This window comes from Leptodactylus fuscus, chromosome 11, assembly GCF_031893055.1.
Source record: "Leptodactylus fuscus isolate aLepFus1 chromosome 11, aLepFus1.hap2, whole genome shotgun sequence".
In the NCBI taxonomy this organism is placed as follows: Eukaryota; Metazoa; Chordata; class Amphibia; order Anura; family Leptodactylidae; genus Leptodactylus; species Leptodactylus fuscus.
The window spans coordinates 48,903,650-48,927,228 of NC_134275.1; the positions used below are offsets into that span (position 1 = coordinate 48,903,650).

At 45.7% G+C, this 23,579-nt stretch overlaps 1 protein-coding gene across 1 annotated transcript in view; it reads left to right on the forward strand.

The window, feature by feature from the left end:
- Nucleotides 1-18,240: 18,240 nt before the first annotated feature.
- The window catches only part of NUMBL (NUMB like endocytic adaptor protein), a 42,342-nt gene continuing 37,003 nt past the window's right edge, over nucleotides 18,241-23,579 (forward strand). The window contains exon 1 of the mRNA XM_075259927.1: nucleotides 18,241-18,348. The gene's annotated coding sequence lies outside the window, so the exon portion shown is untranslated. The remainder of the gene's footprint in view (nucleotides 18,349-23,579) is intronic.

Consider the following 23,579-nt stretch of genomic DNA (forward strand, 5'->3'; position numbering starts at 1 on the left):
CGAAAAATGTCACCAGAACCAGCATATCACCCCAGCCCTGCAGATAGATAGGTTACTGTCACCAGAACCAGCATATCACCCCAGCCCTGCAGATAGATAGATTACTGCCACCAGAACCAGCATATCACCCCAGCCCTGCAGATAGATAGGTTACTGTCACCAGAACCAGCATATCACCCCAGCCCTGCAGATAGATAGGTTACTGTCACCAGAACCAGCATATCACCCCAGCCCTGCAGATAGATAGGTTACTGTCACCAGAACCAGCATATCACCCCAGTCCTGCAGATAGATAGGTTAGTGTCACCAGAACCAGCATATCACCCCAGCCCTGCAGATAGATGGGTTACTGTCACCAGAACCAGCATATCACCCCAGCTCTGCAGATAGATGGGTTACTGTCACCAGAACCAGCATATCACCCCAGCTCTGCAGATAGATAGGTTACTGTCACCAGAACCAGCATATCACCCCAGCTCTGCAGATAGATAGGTTACTGTCACCAGAACCAGCATATCACCCAGCCCTGCAGATAGATAGGTTACTGTCACCAGAACCAGCATGTCACCCCAGCCTGCAGATAGATAGGTTACTGTCACCAGAACCAGCATGTCACCCCAGTCCTGCAGATAGATAGGTTAGTGTCACCAGAACCAGCATATCACCCCAGCCCTGCAGATAGATAGGTTACTGTCACCAGAACCAGCATATCACCCCAGTCCTGCAGATAGATAGGTTACTGTCACCAGAACCAGCATATCACCCCAGCCCTGCAGATAGATAGGTTACTGTCACCAGAACCAGCATATCACCCCAGCTCTGCAGATAGATGGGTTACTGTCACCAGAACCAGCATATCACCCCAGCCTGCAGATAGGTTACTGTCACCAGAACCAGCATATCACCCCAGTCCTGCAGATAGATAGGTTAGTGTCACCAGAACCAGCATATCACCCCAGCCCTGCAGATAGATGGGTTACTGTCACCAGAACCAGCATATCACCCCAGCTCTGCAGATAGATGGGTTACTGTCACCAGAACCAGCATATCACCCCAGGCAGATAGATAGGTTACTGTCACCAGAACCAGCATATCACCCCAGCTCTGCAGATAGATAGGTTACTGTCACCAGAACAGCATATCACCCAGCCCTGCAGATAGATAGGTTACTGTCACCAGAACCAGCACATCACCCCAGCCCTGCAGATAGATAGGTTACTGTCACCAGAACCAGCATACCACCCCAGCCTGCAGATAGATAGGTTACTGTCACCAGAACCAGCATATCACCCCAGCCCTGCAGATAGATAGGTTAGTGTCACCAGAACCAGCATATCACCCCAGCCCTGCAGATAGATAGGTTACTGTCACCAGAACCAGCATATCACCCCAGTCCTGCAGATAGATAGGTTAGTGTCACCAGAACCAGCATATCACCCCAGCCCTGCAGATAGATAGGTTACTGTCACCAGAACCAGCATATCACCCCAGGCAGATAGATAGGTTACTGTCACCAGAACCAGCATACCACCCCAGCTCTGCAGATAGATGGGTTACTGTCACCAGAACCAGCATATCACCCCAGCCCTGCAGATAGATAGGTTACTGTCACCAGAACCAGCATACCACCCCAGCTCTGCAGATAGATGGGTTACTGTCACCAGAACCAGCATATCACCCCAGGCAGATAGATAGGTTACTGTCACCAGAACCAGCATATCACCCCAGCTCTGCAGATAGATGGGTTAGTGTCACCAGAACCAGCATATCACCCCAGGCAGATAGATAGGTTACTGTCACCAGAACCAGCATATCACCCTAGCTCTGCAGATAGATAGGTTACTGTCACCAGAACCAGCATATCACCCCAGCCAGGCAGATAGGTTACTGTCACCAGAACCAGCATATCACCCCAGCCAGGCAGGCAGATAGGTTACTGTCACCAGAACCAGCATATCACCCCAGCCTGCACATAGATAGGTTACTGTCACCAGAACCAGCATATCACCCCAGCCCTGCAGATAGATAGATTAGTGGCAATAAATGGTAGATCGGTGAAGCTCTCACAACTTGGACACCCACCAGTTACCAGTCCCTTGTATCTCCCAGATGTAATATCACGCCTATATGTCAATTCCTCCTAACCATTTTCTTCCTGCTGTGGAGGATAAAGGGGATTCTGGTAATTGTTTATTGATCCCCCTATCCATACTGGGGACCAAAAGACCTCTTTCACTTTAGTGAACCTAAAAAATTATGGTTGATTCGAGTACAGAATCCCAACATCGCCACCCCCTCCCCTGAAGTGAAGCCTCATGCACACAGTCATACTATGTAATATGGCACCCATACCTAGTAGTGGCCTTTTCTATTACAGCACGTCGGGGTATTCTGTAGGAGGGGTTGCATGAGGCACCATGGCGGTATAATAGCAGACCTATAGGGACTGCACATGGCCGGCTATATGTATGAGCCCAGTATTATTCTCCAGTCTAGGAGAATTGGGCGCTTTTATACATTTTCTGCACTGTAGGGCTGCTTGCTCTGTATGTATTAGTTTTCCTCGTACCGGCGCCCCACACCTTCCCCACCTGTACATGGGCTGTGTATAGTTTTGTGGCCAGGTGCGGCCTGGATAGTGAACCTTGGCCTGATTTTATGCTTTGTGCATTATAAGCAACTGATTGACAGATGAGACCGACCTTGCCAGGATTTTGGCCCTAAACCATCCATGATCTACTATGATCTATTCACAGGGGGTTGTTTAGAAGAGAAATTTCCCAGTTGAGCAGATTAATTTGGAACCCCCTGTCAGATCCACATCTATCGTCCAAAGCAGAAAACTACAATGTCTCTGTAGTAGACAGCACATTAGGATGTAATGCTTCATTTTCCCTGCGGAGGTGCTGTGCGAAAATTGAACACTTTTGGAGTACAGTGGAGCATCAGAGGTCCAGCAGGAGGATCCCAGTGATCATCTGGAGATGGGAGATGAGACCAACTCCTCAAGACAATGGAAGAGTTATCAACACAACTTTACTAAACGCCAGTCTTAATGGGATCCTATCAGTCAGACACAATTTTTTCTAGGTACTACGTCGGAATAGCCTTAAGGTGGCCTCAGAGGGCCACCACAAATATAACTTGTATCTTTGAGCCAGTGTACAGGGCTCTGTTGCAGTCTGTTGCTCTGGGCCAGTGTACAGGGCTCTGTTGCAGTCCTTTGCTCTGGGCCAGTGTACAGGGCTCCGTTGCAGTCCGTTGCTCTGGGCCAGTGTACAGGGCTCCGTTGTAGTCCGTTGCTCTGGGCCAGTGTACAGGGCTCTGTTGCAGTCCGTTGCTCTGGGCCAGTGTACAGGGCTCTGTTGCAGTCCTTTGCTCTGGGCCAGTGTACAGGGCTCTGTTGCAGTCCTTTGCTCTGGGCCAGTGTACAGGGCTCTTTTGCAGTCCGTTGCTCTGGGCCAGTGTACAGGGCTCTGTTGCAGTCCGTTGCTCTGGGCCAGTGTACAGGGCTCTGTTGCAATCCGTTGCTCTGGGCCAGTGTACAGGGCTCTGTTACAGTCCGTTGCTCTGGGCCAGTGTACAGGGCTCTGTTGCAATCCGTTGCTCTGGGCCAGTGTACAGGGCTCTGTTGCAGTCCGTTTCTCTGGGCCACTGAACAGGCCTTTCTGGTGGTCTAGGCTGGTGACAGTTTTTAACGTTCTGTTTCCATCCTACACTTATGATTAAGATGACTGCAGGGAGGGAGGAGAGAGAACTGGGCATCTGTGACCAGGCAGAGCTCTGCCCAGTTATTAAGAAGAGAGGTCGGGGAGTGCACACAGGACACTGGCCATGCTGTCACCTTTGGTGATTGTTTTGTTTTTTTTTGTTTTTTTTCTCCTGGCAGACTTTTGAGTCGGAATCCACCTCTAAAAATACCTCCCGACCATCCTGTGCATTTTAGTGGGAATCAGTAATAGATTTTTTGTCAGGTAGAATAAAAAAAAAAAAATGCCCATCATGACCTACGTTCAGGCGGATTCTGCCTTGAAAGCCCAATGTAATGAAAAGGGAGGTAGAAGAAATAATGTGAGCGTTTCTTCCCATTCATTTCAATGGGCTTTATACGGGAGAATCCGCTTGTAGATGGGTCTTGATGGACTTTTTTTTTTTTTTTCCTTCTAGGTGATTAAATCGATTACTGACTCCCACTGACATGAATGGGCGGTGTTTTTTATTAGGTAGATTCTAGCTCAAAAACTGCCTGCAATTAAAACTCTGTGTGAACTTACCTTTAGAGGGAATTGCCCCAGTTTAAGACCTAATACTATCGGGTCATGAGATCTGAATGTTAAAGGTCACCTCCCCAAACATGGCAGGGCTCACATGTAGTCCTCAAGCGCTCTTAGGATAGATATGGGTCTTAATCTACCTACTTGTACATGTCCACCTAGTTCTCGCAGATCTTCTGCTCTCTCGAGTCATCCTCTCTGTTCTTTCGAGTCCTCCTCTATGCTCTCAAGGGTTATCCTCTCTGCTCTCTCAAGTCATCCTCTCTGCTCTCAAGGGTGGCTCTCTCGAGCTGTCCTCTGCTCTATAGAGTCGTCCCCTCTGCTCTCCCAAATCGTCCTCTCTGCTTTTTTCAGTCATCCTCTCTGCTCTCTCGAATCGTCCGCTCTGCTCTCAAGGGTCCTCCTCTCTGCTCTCTCAAATCGTCCTCTCTGCTCTCTCAATTCGTCCTCTCTGCTCTCTCAAATCGTCCTCTCTGCTCTCTCAATTCATCCTCTCTGCTCTCTCAAATCGTCCTCTCTGCTCTCTCAAATCGTCCTCTCTGCTCTCTCGAGCCGTCCTCTCTTCTCTCTCGAGTCGTCCTCTCCTCTCTCTCTAGTCGTCCCCTCTTCTCTCTCTAGTCATCCCCTCTGCTCTATATGGTCGTCCTCTCTTCTCTCTCGAGTTGTCCTCTCTGCTCTCAAGGGTCGTCCTCTTTGCTCTCTCGAGCTGTCCTCTCTGCTCTATAGGGTCATCCTCTCTGCTTTCTCGAGTTATTCTCTTGTGTCGTCCTCTCTGCTGTCTTGACTTTGGCTTCAGGCCTAGTTGTTGCATTTTGGTTCCAGAATATTTTCTCCTACCGCGGCATCTTCTGGCACTAAACCCCAGAACCTTGTAATTGTGCAGTTTCCACCTTCATGTATAATTTAGCTTTGTGTAGTAATACAAGACAGTCGGCGTCTTTGAGGCCTTCTCCCTGTACGTCTCCCAGCAGTAGAGAAGAAGGATGGAGGTTCTCAGATGCTTCGCTCACTGGCAGGATTTAATGCTGCACACAAAACCCTGCAGGGTAGTGAAGTTCACTTGGCGAGGGTCAATGACCAAGGCACAATGGATTTACTGTAACCGGATTCCCCCAAGCTAACTTTATGAAAAGGTTTGGAAACCTATTTAACTGTAAGAAAGAGAAAGAACTGACTGAGCAAAGGCGACTTTGGGGTCAATGTTGACTCACTGAGAAGAATCTGTGCTCATTTACTGAACAGGCCGCAGTCTCTCGGATATGGCCAGCGCCTTAGAGGTTTCTTATCACACAGCGCTCTGCATTCCAGCCCATCCATAGACATTACTACACACAAATGGTCCAGGGAAATTTCTACTTGATGTATTCCAGACTATGGGCGGTTTAACACGAGTTTAGTACAGGCGGTCAATGGCCACCTCAAATCCTGCCCCAACCAGGTGGGGGGGGGTAGTCAACCAAAAACCAACTCTATACTTGGGTGAACCCAGCCAAACGAATCAACTTATTTCACTGTATATTATCAATATCACGTGGGAAGGGGGCAGGGGAGTTAACCCTTAGATCAGCTGCAGCATCTTCTTGTGCTGGTGGCCGGTACTGCAGTATAGTCATCATTTACAGGGAAACTGTCAGGGCTATATGGGACACTATAGACCTCCAGTCCATAAGGATCTGTGGTTGGTTCAGTGTCCCACATGGTCCTGACAGGTTCCCTTGTGCTTTGGATACTGATGACAAATCCACATCATTCAGACCCTGCACTGATCAGCTGATCTCGAGCCAGAAGCAGGATACAGGGTATACAGACAAAAACCGCTCTACTCCTATCCCAGAACTCCAGATCTCCTGCACCCCCTGTACAAAGCTACATCTAGCGATGGTGCCAGCAATGTGATAAATGGAGGCAACACTAAGCAGACATTAAGGTAATTTTGCAGTTCTTATCAGTTATCCCATAAATTCCAATCAAAAAGTTAAAATAATATTGCTAATAGATTTAATTTGTAGCCTTCCTATTGATAATTATTTTTTTTAAATATATATAACTTCCATGTGCACTCTTGAATTGCTACTTGCTACTAATCTATACTGGTGCCTGAGCTCTGGACTGAATCAGTCTCCTTCCCCATCTGGCAGCTGACAATACAGTCCTTTGTTGCTTCCTCTAGAGAGGGAGATCTCAGGGCAGGAAGCGATTCCTATTGGCTGCTCTGCAGTGACTACAAGGCAGGAAGCGATTCCTATTGGTTGCTCTGCAGTGACTACAAGGCAGGAAGCGATTACTATTGGTTGCTCTGCAGTGACTACAAGGCCGGAAGCGATTCCTATTGGTTGCTCTGCAGGGACTACTAGGTAGGAAGTGATTCTTATTAGTTGCTCTGCAGTGACTACTAGGCAGGAAGCGATTCCTATTGGTTGCTCTGCAGTGACTACTAGGCAGGAAGTGATTCCTATTAGGCCTAGTTCACACGGAGTTTTTTGGATCGGAACCTGTGGCGGAGGCTGCCTCAGGTTCCGATCCATAAAACGTGTTGCGGAACTGAAAGCCGGTGCACGGCACCGGCTTCCAGCTGCGCACCCGCCTCCGGATCAGGCTCAATGAATGGGCTGAGTCCGGAAGAGGGTGTGTCTTCAGGCTGACTCGCGAGGCGACTCGGCCGAAGAATGAACACCTCGCTTCTTTTTTCCGGGAGGCGGAAGAAACGGCTCCCGGAAAAAGCTCCTGCGCAGCTCCCATTGATTTCAATGGGAGACGTCTTTTTGGTCCGGGTTTTGAGGCGTTTACGGCCTCAAAACCCTGACCAAAAAACTCCGTGTGAACTAGGCCTTAGTTGCTCTGCAGTGACTACTAGGCAGGAAGCGATTCCTATTGGTTGCTCTGCAGTGACTATTAGGCAGGAAGTGATTCCTATTAGTTGCTCTGCAGTTACTAAGGCAGGAAGTGATTCCTATTGGTTGTTCTGCAGTGACTACTAGCATACCTCCCAACCGTCCCGATTTCCGCGGGACAGTCCCGATTTGGGTGACATGTCCCGCGGTCCCGGTTGGAGGGAGGTATGTCCTTGTAGGTATGGCTTGTAGACGCGATGTACACGCCAGGAGCCGGCGGCAGCAGCGAAGCGAGGAGCTGACACAGGTCAGCTCCTCGCTTCAGCCGCATGTGTCAGCGCGAGAGAGAGACGCAGCGGCGAAGCGAGCACGCGAGCAGCTTCAGCCGCGTGTGTCAGGGAGAGAGGCGGGCAGCGGCGAAGCGAGGAGCTGACCTGTGTCAGCTCCTTCCTTCAGCCGCATGTGTCAGCGAGAGAGGCGGCGAGGGAGCGGAGGAGAAGGTAAGTTTAATGTGGAGGTAGAACGTGAATCTGGGGGCAGATGAAGGAGAGGACGGCATGACACTGGGGGCAGAGATGGGGGACATGAATCTGGGGGCAGAGATGGAGAGGACATGAATCTGAGGGCAGAGATGGGGGACATGAATCTGGGGGCAGAGATGGGGGACATGAATCTGGGGGCAGAGATGGAGAGGACATGAATTTGGGGGCAGAGATGGAGGGACATGAATCTGGGGGCAGAGATGGAGGGACATGAATCTGGGGGCAGAGATGGAGAGGACATGAATTTGGGGGCAGAGATGGAGGGACATGAATCTGGGGGCAGAGATGGAGGGACATGAATCTGGGGACAGAGATGTGGGACATGAATCTGGGGGCAGAGATGTGGGACATGAATCTGGGGGCAGAGATGTGGGGACATGAATCTGGGGGCAGAGATGGAGAGGACATGAATCTGGGGGCAGAGATGGAGGGACATGAATCTGGGGGCAGAGATGTGGGACATGAATCTGGGGGCAGAGATGGAGGGACAGGAATCTGGGGGCAGAGATGTGGGACATGAATCTGGGGGCAGAGATGTGGGGACATGAATCTGGGGGCAGAGATGGAGGGACATGAATCTGGGGACAGAGATGTGGGACATGAATCTGGGGGCAGAGATGTGGGGACATGAATCTGGGGGCAGAGATGGAGGGGACATGAATCTGGGGGCAGAGATGGAGAGGACATGAATCTGGGGGCAGAGATGGAGAGGACATGAATCTGGGGGCAGAGATGGAGGGACATGAATCTGGGGGCAGAGATGGAGGGACATGAATCTGGGGGCAGAGATGTGGGACATGAATCTGGGGGCAGAGATGGAAGGGACATGAATCTGGGGGCAGAGATGGCGGGACATGAATCTGGGGGCAGAGATGGAAGAGGGACATGAAACTGGGGGCAGATGAAGGGTGTATATGAAACTGGGGGAGAGATAGAGGGGGGACATATAATTTACGGGTGACTGTAGGAGGATTATACTGTGTGCGGGCACATGAAAAATTAACGAGTGGGCGGAGTCAACACAAAAGTGGGTGGGGCTAAATTTGCCGCGGCGCGCTAAGCGCGCCGCACATTTTGTCCCTCTTTCGGTTCTTCAAAAGTTGGGAGGTATGTACTAGGCAGGAAGCGATTCCTTTTGGCTGCTCTGAAATAGAACATCATTATGCAGACCCTTGGCTGTAGGGAGAGTGAACTGAGCATGTGTGTCCACCATCACTCGTCTTATAGGTGGACGTGCACGTTGCTATACATCCTGAATTTTAGGTGGCGCCATGCTAAGTAAGTGAACTCTTACTGGATAATGGCAAACACGATAGAATGAGTCCACAGCCTGTCATATAGACCAAGTGATGATGCACGGACCAGTCCCCCGGATTGGGACGGCAAGACATGTACAAGAGAAAATTAGTCCAGCACCACAAGCATATAATATGCTAAAACATAGCTTTTAATTATAAAAAGTAAAAAAACATATATGGGAGGATATAAAAAAGATACACAATGTCCTTTAAATTCCACACATATTCATGAAAAAATCAATGGATGGAAGAAAAAAAAAAAAAAGAGCATGACTGAGATATTGAAATGAACAAACCACGTCCTTGTTCACATGATGAGAGCTGACGCGTTTCGAGATGTTTAATCTCTTAGTCGTATGGCTACGACTAAGAGATTAAACATCTCGAAACGCGTCAGCTCTCATCATGTGAACAAGGACGTGGTTTGTTCCATTTCAATATCTCAGTCATGCTCTTTTTTTTTTTTTTTTTCTTCCATCCATTGATTTTTTCATGAATATGTGTGGAATTTAAAGGACATTGTGTATCTTTTTTGTATCCTCCCATATATGTTTTTTTACTTTTTATAATTAAAAGCTATGTTTTAGCATATTATATGCTTGTGGTGCTGGACTAATTTTCTCTTGTACATGTCTTACTGGATAATGCCTTGAACTGTATGTAAATAGCAAATATTGTTCATTTTGTAAGGTCTGTACAATGAATATATTTCATAGTGGGAAGACCCAGGGACACCAGATCCCCCTCTGTCTATTTTTTATAGGGGACAGCTTCTTTCTATAGGTATAGTATTTTATTCGATATGGTTGCAGTAAAGTTTTTTGGATATTTTTGTTGTGCCTGTGGTGTGAGCTCGGCTGCACAGACTCCAGCGAGGTGACTCATATGTAACACGCCCTGACCAGAGCATAGCCTGTCCTTAATCTGCTCCCGGGCAGCTGCCTTGTGTGGAGTCTGGAATATCCTTTAACTCTTTGGAGACTTCCAGGAAGACTTGTGGGGGCGTCTTATGGGTACGCTGGATGGACATCAGAGGTAGAAAGGATTTCATGTCTGTCTGGAATGTGAAACCTCACCCAGTGAATGACGTGCACCGAAGTCTCGCTATACGGGACCAGTTCAGTTCTGGTAGACATTAGACTGACGTGAAGCGCTTTCAGTAAACCGTATGACATCACATTCCCATCCCTCGGCAAGTAGGATGAAGACGTGATTAACAAAACATCCCATCCACATCCGGCTCTAACTAAAATAAACTTATTTCAGTCTTTTAGGCCAGATGTTCCCTATATGAAATATATGATGATGAGTTTTAGGTCTCTACAATGTATGGGCAGTATCCAGTGCTCGCAATAGGTTTCCTATAGGAGACTATATACAATGCGCTCTATAACCTGTAGATAGGACACTATATACAATCTGCTGCTCTATAACCTGTAGATAGGACACTATATACAATCTGCTGCTCTATAACCTGTAGATAGGACACTATATACAATCCGCTCTATAACCTGTAGATAGGACACTATATACAGTCCTATGAAAAAGTTTGGGCACCCCTATTAATCTTAATCATTTTTAGTTCTAAATATTTTGGTGTTTATAACAGCCATTTCAGTTTGATATATCTAATAACTGATGGACACAGTAATATTTCAGGATTGAAATGAGGTTTATTGTACTAACAGAAAATGTGCAATATGCATTAAACCAAAATTTGACTGGTGCAAAAGTATGGGCACCTCAACAGAAAAGTGACATTAATATTTAGTAGATCCTCCTTTTGCAAAGATAACAGCCTCTAGTCGCTTCCTGTAGCTTTTAATCAGTTCCTGGATCCTGGATAAAGGTATTTTGGACAAACAATTCAAGTTCAGTTAAGTTAGATGGTCGCCGAGCATGGACAGCCCGCTTCAAATCATCCCACAGATGTTCAATGATATTCAGGTCTGGGGACTGGGATGGCCATTCCAGAACATTGTAATTGTTCCTCTGCATGAATGCCTGAGGATTTGGAGCGGTGTTTTGGATCATTGTCTTGCTGAAATATCCATCCCCGGCGTAACTTCAACTTCGTCACTGATTCTTGAACATTATTCTCAAGAATCTGCTGATACTGAGTGGAATCCATGCGATTCTCAACTTTAACAAGATTCCCGATGCCGGCATTGGCCACACAGCCCCAAAGCATGATGGAACCTCCACCAAATTTTACAGTGGGTAGCAAGTGTTTTTCTTGGAATGTTCTTTTTTTTGGACGCCATGCATAACGCCTTTTTGTATGACCAAACAACTCAATCTTTGTTTCATCAGTCCACAGGACCTTCTTCCAAAATGAAGCTGGCTTGTCCAAATGTGCTTTTGCATACCTCAGGCGACTCTGTTTGTGGCGTGCTTGCAGAAATGGCTTCTTTCTCATCACTCTCCCATACAGCTTCTCCTTGTGCAAAGTGCGCTGTATTGTTGACTGATGCACAGTGACACCATCTGCAGCAAGATGATGCTGCAGCTCTTTGGAGGTGGTCTGTGGATTGTCCTTGACTGTTCTCACCATTCTTCTTCTCTGCCTTTCTGATATTTTTCTTGGCCTGCCACTTCTGGGCTTAACAAGAACTGTCCCTGTGGTCTTCCATTTCCTTACTATGTTCCTCACAGTGGAAACTGACAGGTTAAATCTCTGAGACAACTTTTTGTATCCTTCCTCTGAACAACTATGTTGAACAATCTTTGTTTTCAGATCATTTGAGAGTTGTTTTGAGTAGCCCATGATGCCACTCTTCAGAGGAGATTCAAATAGGAGATCAACTTGCAATTGGCCACCTTAAATACCTTTTCTTATGATTGGATACATCTGGCTATGAAGTTCAAAGCTCACTGAGGTTACAAAACCAATTTTGTGCTTCAGTAAGTCAGTAAAAAGTAGTTAGGGGAATTCAAATCAATAAAATGATAAGGGTGCCCATACTTTTGCACCGGTCAAATTTTGGTTTAATGCATATTGCACATTTTCTGTTAGTACAATAAACCTCATTTCAATCCTGAAATATTACTATGTCCATCAGTTATTAGATATATCAAACTGAAATGGCTGTTGCAAACACCAAAATATTTAGAACTAAAAATGATTAAGATTAATAGGGGTGCCCAAACTTTTTCATAGGACTGTACAATCTGCTCTATAACCTGTAGATAGGACACTATATACAATCTGCTCCTCTATAACCTGTAGATAGGACACTATATACAATCTGCTCCTCTATAACCTGTAGATAGGACACTATATACAATCTGCTCCTCTATAACCTGTAGATAGGACACTATATACAATCTGCTCCTCTATAACCTGTAGATAGGACACTATATACAATCTGCTCCTCTATAACCTGTAGATAGGACACTATATACAATCTGCTCCTCTATAACCTGTAGATAGGACACTATATACAATCTGCTCCTCTATAACCTGTAGATAGGACACTATATACAATCTGCTCCTCTATAACCTGTAGATAGGACACTATATACAATCTGCTCCTCTATAATCTGTAGATAGGACACTATATACAAACTGCTCCTCTATAACATGTAGATAGGACACTATATACAATCTGCTCCTCTATAACCTGTAGATAGGACACTATATACAATCTTCTCCTCTATAACCTGTAGATAGGACACTATATACAACCTGCTCCTCTATAACCTGTAGATATTACACTATATACAATCTGCTCCTCTATAACCTGTAGATAGGACACTATATACAATCTGCTCCTCTATAACCTGTAGATAGGACACTATATACAATCTGCTCCTCTATAACCTGTAGATAGGACACTATATACAATCTGCTGCTCTATAACCTGTAGATAGGACACTATATACAATCTGCTCCTCTATAACCTGTAGATAGGACACTATATACAATCTGCTCCTCTATAACCTGTAGATAGGACACTATATACAAATCTTCTCCTCTATAACCTGTAGATAGGACACTATATACAATCTGCTCCTCTATAACCTGTAGATAGGACACTATATACAATCTGCTCCTCTATAACCTATAGATAGGACACTATATACAATCTGCTCCTATATAACCTGTAGATAGGACACTATATACAATCTGCTCCTCTATAACCTGTAGATAGGACACTATATACAATCTGCTTCTCTATAACCTGTAGATAGGACACTATATACAATCTGCTCCTCTATAACCTGTAGATAGGACACTATATACAATCTGCTGCTCTATAACCTGTAGATAGGACACTATATACAATCTGCTCCTCTATAACCTGTAGATAGGACACTATATACAATCTGCTCCTCTATAACCTGTAGATAGGACACTATATACAAATCTTCTCCTCTATAACCTGTAGATAGGACACTATATACAATCTGCTCCTCTATAACCTGTAGATAGGACACTATATACAGTCTGCTCCTCTATAACCTGTAGATAGGACACTATGTACAATCTGCTCTATAACCTGTAGATAGGACACTATATACAATCTGCTCCTCTATAACCTAAAGATGGACACTATATACAATCTGCTCTATAACCTGTAGATAGGACACTATATACAATCTTATCCTCTATAACCTGTAGATAGGACACTATATACAATCTGCTCTATAACCTGTAGATAGGACACTATATACAATCTTATCCTCTATAACCTGTAGATAGGACACTATATACAATTGTATCCTCTATAACCTGTAGATAGGACACTATATACAATCTTCTCCTCTATAACCTGTAGATAGGACACTATATACAATCTTATCCTCTATAACCTGTAGATAGGACACTATATACAATCTTATCCTCTATAACCTGTAGATAGGACACTATATACAATCTGCTCTATAACCTGTAGATAGGACACTATATACAATCTTATCCTCTATAACCTGTAGATAGGACACTATATACAATCTGCTCCTCTATAACCTGTAGATAGGACACTATATACAATCTGCTCCTCTATAACCTGTAGATAGGACACTATATACAATCTGCTCTATAACCTGTAGATAGGACACTATATACAATCTGCTCCTCTATAACCTGTAGATAGGACACTATATACAATCTGCTGCTCTATAACCTGTAGATAGGACACTATATACAACCTGCTCCTCTATAACCTGTAGATAGGACACTATATACAATCTGCTCTATAACCTGTAGATAGGACACTATATACAATCTGCTCCTCTATAACCTGTAGATAGGACACTATATACAATCTGCTCCTCTATAACCTGTAGATAGGACACTATATACAATCTGCTCCTCTATAATCTGTAGATAGGACACTATATACAAACTGCTCCTCTATAACATGTAGATAGGACACTATATACAATCTGCTCCTCTATAACCTGTAGATAGGACACTATATACAATCTTCTCCTCTATAACCTGTAGATAGGACACTATATACAACCTGCTCCTCTATAACCTGTAGATATTACACTATATACAATCTGCTCCTCTTTAACCTGTAGATAGGACACTATATACAATCTGCTCCTCTATAACCTGTAGATAGGACACTATATACAATCTGCTCCTCTATAACCTGTAGATAGGACACTATATACAAATCTTCTCCTCTATAACCTGTAGATAGGACACTATATACAATCTGCTCCTCTATAACCTGTAGATAGGACACTATATACAATCTGCTGCTCTATAACCTGTACATAGGACACTATATACAATTTGCTGCTCTATAACCTGTAGATAGGACACTATATACAATCTGCTACTCTATAACCTGTAGATAGGACACTATATACAATCTGCTACTCTATAACCTGTAGATAGGACACTATATACAATCTGCTACTCTATAACCTGTAGATAGGACACTATATACAATCTGCTGCTCTATAACCTGTAGATAGGACACTATATACAATCTGCTGCTCTATAACCTGTAGATAGGACACTATATACAATCTGCTACTCTATAACCTGTAGATAGGACACTATATACAATCTGCTACTCTATAACCTGTAGATAGGACACTATATACAATCTGCTACTCTATAACCTGTAGATAGGACACTATATACAATCTGCTGCTCTATAACCTGTAGATAGGACACTATATACAATCTGCTGCTCTATAACCTGTAGATAGGACACTATATACAATCTGCTACTCTATAACCTGTAGATAGGACACTATATACAATCTGCTACTCTATAACCTGTAGATAGGACACTATATACAATCTGCTACTCTATAACCTGTAGATAGGACACTATATACAATCTGCTCCTCTATAACCTGTAGATAGGACACTATATACAATCTGCTGCTCTATAACCTGTAGATAGGACACTATATACAATCTGCTCCTCTATAACCTGTAGATAGGACACTATATACAATCTGCTCCTCTATAACCTGTAGATAGGACACTATATACAATCTGCTACTCTATAACCTGTAGATAGGACACTATATACAATCTGCTGCTCTATAACCTGTAGATAGGACACTATATACAATCTGCTCCTCTATAACCTGTAGATAGGACACTATATACAATCTGCTCCTCTATAACCTGTAGATAGGACACTATATACAATCTGCTACTCTATAACCTGTAGATAGGACACTATATACAATCTGCTGCTCTATAACCTGTAGATAGGACACTATATACAATCTGCTGCTCTATAACCTGTAGATAGGACACTATATACAATCTCATTGCTGTCTATAGTGTCCCAGCCCCTTGCTGTTTCCCACACATTCGGGATTCTCTTGCTTTGTACTTTCCATATTACGATGTCTCTGCAGTTGGAGTTGTTCCTCCCTCTAATATTCTTCTCTAATCTGTGGTTTTCCCTTTGTCATTTTAATGTGGAAATTTCTCCCTTTGTCCCTGTACGGTTGGATCTGACTCCATCAATTCTCCAAGTCTTGGCTTTCCCTGATCTCTGTCTATAGCGAAACTTTGGCTGCGATTTACAGGATCTTCTCCCCTGTCTTAGTTCCGGGTAGAGGCGGCTGCCCCCGTGGTCAGATCTTCCAGTCAGTCCTAGTGGTGAGTGAGCCGAGATAAGTGTCTATAGTTCAATCCTCATGTGTCAGCCATTATCACATTAGCTTTAGGATGGGAACGTGTAATACTTCTTCCGGCCTGCGGAGGTGCTGCAGGGAAGTTTAACCTCCTGTCCTGGTCTCCTGCTCATAATTGGGGGACCTAGCCCTGAGACTCCATGTCATCCACTGATCGTCAGGTGACTTTTGTCACCTAAAGGGATTTTTCCTAAATGACATCCCCTTTAAAGCCCCATTCGGGTAAATGGAAGAACAAAACTGCCATGCTGACGCTCTCTACACCTAGCTGCCTGACAGTTCCATTGACGTCTCCATGACTTGTCCTGCTAGGGCTTCAGTTGTCACCGGTCATACAGCAGGTTCTTCTTCCTACCTCCGAACTTGCCACCAGGTGGCGCTGCATATGGCAGGATCTGCGATGGGCGCCTGTCACCTAAATGTACGGCCCTGCAAGAGACTAAGTATCAGCTAGTGATGAGAATACATTGTATTTATATAGCGCCAACCTATTCCACAGCGCTGTACAAACTGTGACAGGCTAAACTGCGATTTACCTCCTGACTATAGAGATTATTTTTCTTGACTATGTGATGGGGCGATAATCCCGCGGCCACGCTCTGTTGTTCCCTGTTATCAGCAGAGATGCCGACTATCAGGATCCGATAATAATAATATATGATAAGTATGTGACCCCTGGACCACCTGTACTGCACCCCGTGCTCCCCATTATTGCACGACGGCGTCTCCTCATGTCCAACCATTTTCCTATTTCAGGGTTTTGCTTTGTGATGGTCGTAGAGTTGGCGGATTTTTTTTTTTTTAGTCCTGCCTGAAGACAATTGGGCACATTCATCAGGGGCGAGCGTCATCAGCCTGACCATACTGGAGTTCTGTGTCCTCGGCAGATTTCCCAATTATCTTGCAATTCTGTCTGGTCCTTTATCTGACCCATGACGTGTGCTTAGAAATAGTGCGTGTGACTTTATTGCGCAAATCTGAGACACGTCGGTCATGGAGGAGCAGAGAATGAAGCATTAGGGCTGCTTATGGCGGCGACACGTACGTATCATTGAGGCGGACTGTCACATTTGTCGCTAGCGGTGCCTACATGTGCGATTTGTTCATCTGTGAGATTTGCCCCTACATGTGAGATTGTTGTCTACTGGATTAACAGATCTCGGTTGTGCTGCCGATCATTGTTCACTCACAACCGACCTGCGACTAAAATTTGCATGACATGAAATTGATCTGTGTATGTGACGATCTCACAGACAGCGGGGATGGGGGAGGGGATCTCAGACTCACGTGCACTTAACCCCTTCTTTTCCATCGTTCGTCTGTCGCCTGTCTATTTTTGGCTCCGTTACTACGTTTGGGACGATCGACCGTACGGATGATCTGACAAACAATCCTGCAGTGACCATCGCCCGACTACGCTCGACTTATTAGGCCACATTCACGCCTTGCTGCACCGCAGATTTCGACTCTGTTTTTCCGCTCATTTAGACACGTATACACGTGTCAGAGCGCGGCGCGTTTCCAAACAGATCCCATTGATTTCAATGTGTAGCGCGCGTAAGCCGCCACCCATTGAAATCAATGGGATCTGTTTGGAAGTGCCGCGCTCTGAATCGTGTATACGTGTCTAAATGAGCGGAGCGTTATGTCGTGAGAACGGAGCCTTATTCTTTTACTTTCTTTTTACCTAATTTCGGGTAATATTTTCCTTAAATTGCGATGTTTGATCCATTTCCTGGCGCAAGAATCCGCAGATGACAAACGGTTAAGAATCGTCTCCTTTGACACAAAAATATCTGATTCTCCTAAAAATATTTCCCTGCCAGCGACAAATCTGGAAATGAAGAGAAGACGAAGTCATTTCATCCCGTCCTGTTTCTATTTCTTACGATATTTTCTTCCGGCCACAAAAGCTGCAAATATTTATTTACATTGACATAATTTCCTTTCCGCTTCTTGTTTCTAAATTTAGGGAAGAATTCGTCAGATTCCAGATACTTTGTAACAGAAGGAATCTGAGATCCTCAACCAGGGGGCGGCGGCCACCCTGGAGGTATTTGCATATAGAAGCTGCAGCCTCCAATCAGATAGGCAGGTGGGAGGGGTTATGGTGATCGTTCCCTTTGTAAGGAGCATGCGTGGATTCATGGGTAACAAAGCAGGAGCCTCAGTCTCTGCATTTGGGATTATCCGTTGGGAAGGACTGAAGTGGGATTGTTCTCCGGCAGATCCTGAGGATTCGCTCACCTCTGGAGTGGGATCTGTCTCGTCTGCGGTGAGTACATGGGAGGGGGGCACCTGGCACATCTGCCCCATCAATGAGTCAGGGGGGCATTTCCAGGAAGGGCAAGTGGGCGGATGCTTCATTCTGGATGTGCTGCAGGTGTACAGGGTATGATGTGGCGGGTGAAACCCTCCTGACCTGGAGACCTGCATGCTGTGGCTGTGCATTAAAGGGTTAATCTTCTGTAACCCCTGCACTGCTGTATCCGTGCTATTGTCTATAGTGTGTGTGTATATGTATACAGTGTATGGCACACGTTACCGTATATATGTCCTGCCTCCATCTAGATCATGGATGATGCCTGCACTGGTGGTGGTGATGATGATGATGATGATGGTTGGCACGGGGGTAGATTTGGCTGATGTGCTATACATGCAGTGTGGGGTATGCAGCTATTTCTACTTTACACAGTATGTGTGTGGCCTTATGAAAAAGACATTAACCACGCGTGTGCTGGTGGCCTGTCTCCGGGGGAGGAGGGGAGCTCGGCTCCGCCACAATTCATCCCAGCTGCCAACTGTTTTGGTTCTGGGATTTATTGACATCGGATTCAGCCCCAGTAATAAGATGCGGTGCCCCCGGGCGTAACTATCCAACCTCACAGCATAGACCAGGGCGCTGCATGCATGTGTGTGTGTGCTGCGTGTGTGTTATAGCATGTGCTGCGTGTGTTACGGCGTGTTCTGTGTGTTGGTGTTCTATGTGCGTCATGGCGTGTGCTGTATGTTGTAGCGTGTGTGTTTTTAGCATGTGTGGTGTATTATTATAGCGTGTGCTGTGTATGTTTTTAGCGTGTGCTGTGCATTTGTGTCTTTGTATATCCGTGTCCATATATACCGCTCTCTCACTCCCTTTATTATTATTTATTTATTATGCTTACTTATATAGCGCCATCATATTCCGCAGCGCTTTATAGACATTGTCAGTCACTGTCCCATATAGGGCTCACAATCTACTATCCCTATCAGACTGTCTTTGGTGTGTGGGAGGAAACCGGAGTACCTGGAGGAAACCCACGCAAGCACGGGGAGAACATTCAAACTCCTTGCAGATGTTGTCCCTGGCAGGATTCGAGCCCAGGACTCCAGCACTGGAAGGCTGCAGTGCTAACCACTGAGCCACCGTGCTGCCCGCAGGGTCACTAGCGCCCTCTTTACTATATTACCTGTGACCCTGCGAATGATGGCGCTATATTTTACCTCCTCTATCCTGCCACCATGGACAAGTACTGGCTGACAAGTGTTGCTGCTCCCCATGTCTTCCTATGGCGGTGTGCACAGTCCTTGGCTGTAGTTGTCCTGCGTTGGTTAGTACATGTGGCACTGCATAGTCCATGTGCTCCATATACTGTATCATGCCCGTGTTGGGCTTCTGCCTCTCCTAGTATGCCCATGCACTGCCCTGCAGCTGTAATGTGTGAACAGCAGCATACCCAGAGCCAGTGGCTGTGATAGATTTCGGCCAGACAGGACACGTGTGTTTCATACATCATCTGTCTGCACCGCAGGGCTGAGCGGCCTGGCCAACAAGTCCATTATACCTATGGTGTGGGCGGCTCTGAAATAGCCATTAAGTGTCTGTATGGAGGCGAACAGGTCGCTGTGCATGTGGGAGATGGAGGCAGCGCCAAAAACCTGTAGTCAGCATTATATGGAGGGGGTTGTAGATCTCGGCGTAACCTCTCCAGCCATTACAGATGTAGCAGAGCTGTATATCGCGGGTATATATGGCAGTGGCTCTGGGTATTGTACCTGTTATCGTTACTTACTACATATACCCTAGTGTTCTGTCTGTATCCTACAGAGAGGAGGGTCCTCCATATACTGGGGTGCAGCAGGGGGTCCCCTCTGGTATCAGCAGCGGGTTAGCTAATAGGGTAGATACATCTGGACATGACGTGTGCCGCCGAACTACAAATCCAGTCATGTCTACCATACTCCAGAGCTTGTACATGTTACTCCCCCGGGGTCGCTCCCTCCATGTGTGTCTGACCTGTAATGCCGCATCAACATCTATGGACAGAAATTGGTGTCTATTCAATCACAGAAATGGAAATTGGAGACAGATCTGTCACATGACGGACAATAATGGCGACAGATTTCCAATAACTGGGTTCGTTGGGTATTCATCACGGTCTCCATTATTGGGAAATTAGTTGTGTTATTTACTCCTATGGAATATGTAACTAACAGAGCCTCTGGGGCAGGTGTGAACAGTGACGTAGACAGCAACACACGATAGTTAGTAGGACGTCTGCCTGTCTGTGATCCCATATAGGGATAATAGGACGTCTGCCTGTCTGTGATCCCATATAGGGATAATAGCACGTCTGCCTGTCTTTGATCCCATATAGGGATAATGGGACGTCTGCCTGTCTGTGATCCCATATAGGGATAATAGGACGTCTGCCTGTCTTTGATCCCATATAGGGATAATGGGACGTCTGCCTGTCTGTGATCCCATATAGGGATAATAGGACGTCTGCCTGTCTGTGATCCCATATAGGGATAATAGGACGTCTGCCTGTCTGTGATCCCATATAGGGATAATAGGACGTCTGCCTGTCTGTGATCCCATATAGGGATAATAGGACGTCTGCCTGTCTGTGATCCCATATAGGGATAATAGGACGTCTGCCTGTCTGTGATCCCATATAGGGATAATAGGACGTCTGCCTGTCTATGATCCCATATAGGGATAATAGTACGTCTACCTGTCTGTGATCCCATATAGGGATAATAGGACGTCTGCCTGTCTATGATCCCATATAGGGATAATAGTACGTCTACCTGTCTATGATCCCATATAGGGATAATAGGACGTCTGCCTGTCTGTGATCCCATATAGAGATAATTCCATCGTACAGTAACATTTCTTATTGTTGTTATAACCTACTAGTGTGAATTGCGGCGGTATACTGGTGCGCGTGCCATGCGACTGACTTATCCAGTATTTTAGACTCTCTTTGCATTTCTATAGAAAAATTAAAAAATTGACAAAAAAAAAGGAGTTTGTGGTTAAAAGGACATTTATTAACGGCACAAACCGAAGCCAAAGATTCCTCCGATATCGTGGATAACAAAGTGTCTGTCAAGAAGATCAAGTCCGTCACATCGTGAGCCACCGTGATGGATTTGGCGCCTCATCTGTCTGCTTGTCTTGGGTTTCTGCTTCTATGGGTATGTTCACACCTAGGAATTTGATGCTGAATTTAAGGTCGTAACGGTCTCAAAATCCGCCTGAGGTCACCCTCACGTTCCTCTCAATTCGAGGCAGCTATTGCGGAATAGAAGTGAGAAGTATCCTGCTCGTTCTTCAGACGGATTTTGCCTGAGGAATCTCATTGAAGTGAATGGGAGGGAAAATATTCGCCTTTTCCAGAATTTGGCAAAACACGGAGACACTCTTCTCCAAATTCTGCTTCAATTTCAGCATCAAAATCTGCATCAGGTTTTATCATGCAGATTCCTACGCGTGAACATGTTATGTTCCTGATCAGCACAGCATCTCGGGCGGCAGGTTTGGCGGCGGAATCATCTGGAATTTATGACTAGACTGACCCTTATTCCCATTGAATACAGATAGTCCAGGACGGAATTTTGTGCAGATCTTAAGACACAATCTGGCTCACAATCCGCACCAAATCTCTCCATGAGCCTAATGATACATTTACCCAAGTCCCCCCCCCATGAGGCCGCAGCGCCATCATTTGTGACGCCAATTGATGATACCATTGTAATACAGATGTTTTTAATGTTCTGACCTATGGACTGGTCTAGCACAGACACCATGTAATTCCTCACCTCCCCTGTGGAGGCGCTGCAGGGACATCCAGCACTTGCTGACGGTTTCCCACACACTGATCGCTGACGGATTCTGTAATCTGCTTATTTTTGAAGGTCTAACAAAAAATGGCGTTAAAAGTGGACAATGAGAAGCGAAGCAAATAATCGGCCATTGTCTTCCCTGCTTGGGTGAAATCTCTACAGTGTGAGCAGATCGAGGATTGGTTTCTATGGCCTTGTGTGAATTCTTCCGCCCCATGTCCTGTCTCCTCGTGTCCGTCACCGTCTTACAGCTTATCTGGCACTAAATAATGAATTTCTTCCATACAATAATCAGGATATTGGGAGTCCCTGCGGAGCTTTCACTGGTGTAATAATGGCCGCCCTATAAGGGGACTTGTCCGTATTATAGGAATAGAGGGCCCATTGTTCTCCCCGGCTTGGTATCGTCCACCTTCAGAGGCGCCTTCATTCTGCTGCCATCTTGGAGGTTTCTGCCCTCTGACCAAGGACAGGACTTTACATTCCTCAGTTCTTAGAAGGATTTCTCGTGAGATTTTTTTGAAAAATGGGTAAAACAAGCAAAACTTTATTGATCTGACAGACCCCGACCAGTGACACACAGGAAATGACTGATCAGACAATCACTGATTCTGACCCGCCCCAGCTGCTGATTGGCTGACTGATACTTCCATGTGTCGAGAGGGACCAGCAAGTGTTGGGACACCGGATTGGATGGTTGATGCCAGTTTTGCTTATTTTCATTTTTTAACCCTTTCTGCCATTTTCGTCTTTACGCTGTGAGTTTACTCGTAGATTCAAGGTCGTATCACGGAATCCGCAGATAGGACAAGCTGGACACTTTTATGTCTTCTCGGCTTCCTGCCTCAGTCTCTTCCCCTCCCCCCCTTCATTGATAACAATGACCAGAAGACTGTCCACAGAATTTGGAGCTGATTTTAAGGTGGAATCAGCGCCACATTCCTCCATGTGAATAATAGGATGGAGAGTCCGCTGTGAATCAGATGTTGTTTCAGACCCAGTCAGTCCTATGACCTGGGAGTCTCCCTGTAATTTATGTTATACACCTGTCACTAGGATGTAAGGGCCCCTTCACATGGCGGATACGCTCACTGCTTTGGAGCGTGTAAACGTTCCGTAGCAGCGGCGTCTAAAAGCAGATCGCATTGTTTTCTATGGGAGCCGGCAGACGCGTGCTCGCCATAGAAATGAATGGGCTGCTTTTTCCATTCATTTCTATGGGGAGCGCACGTATGCCGGCTCCCATAGAAAACAATGGGAACTGCTTTAGACGCCGCTGCTACGGAACGTTTACACGCTCCAAAGCAGTGAGCGTATCCGCCGTGTGAAGGGGCCCTAACACCGTATGCGCACCATATATGTCCTATGTATTTATAGCTTGCCGTGCAGTTTCCT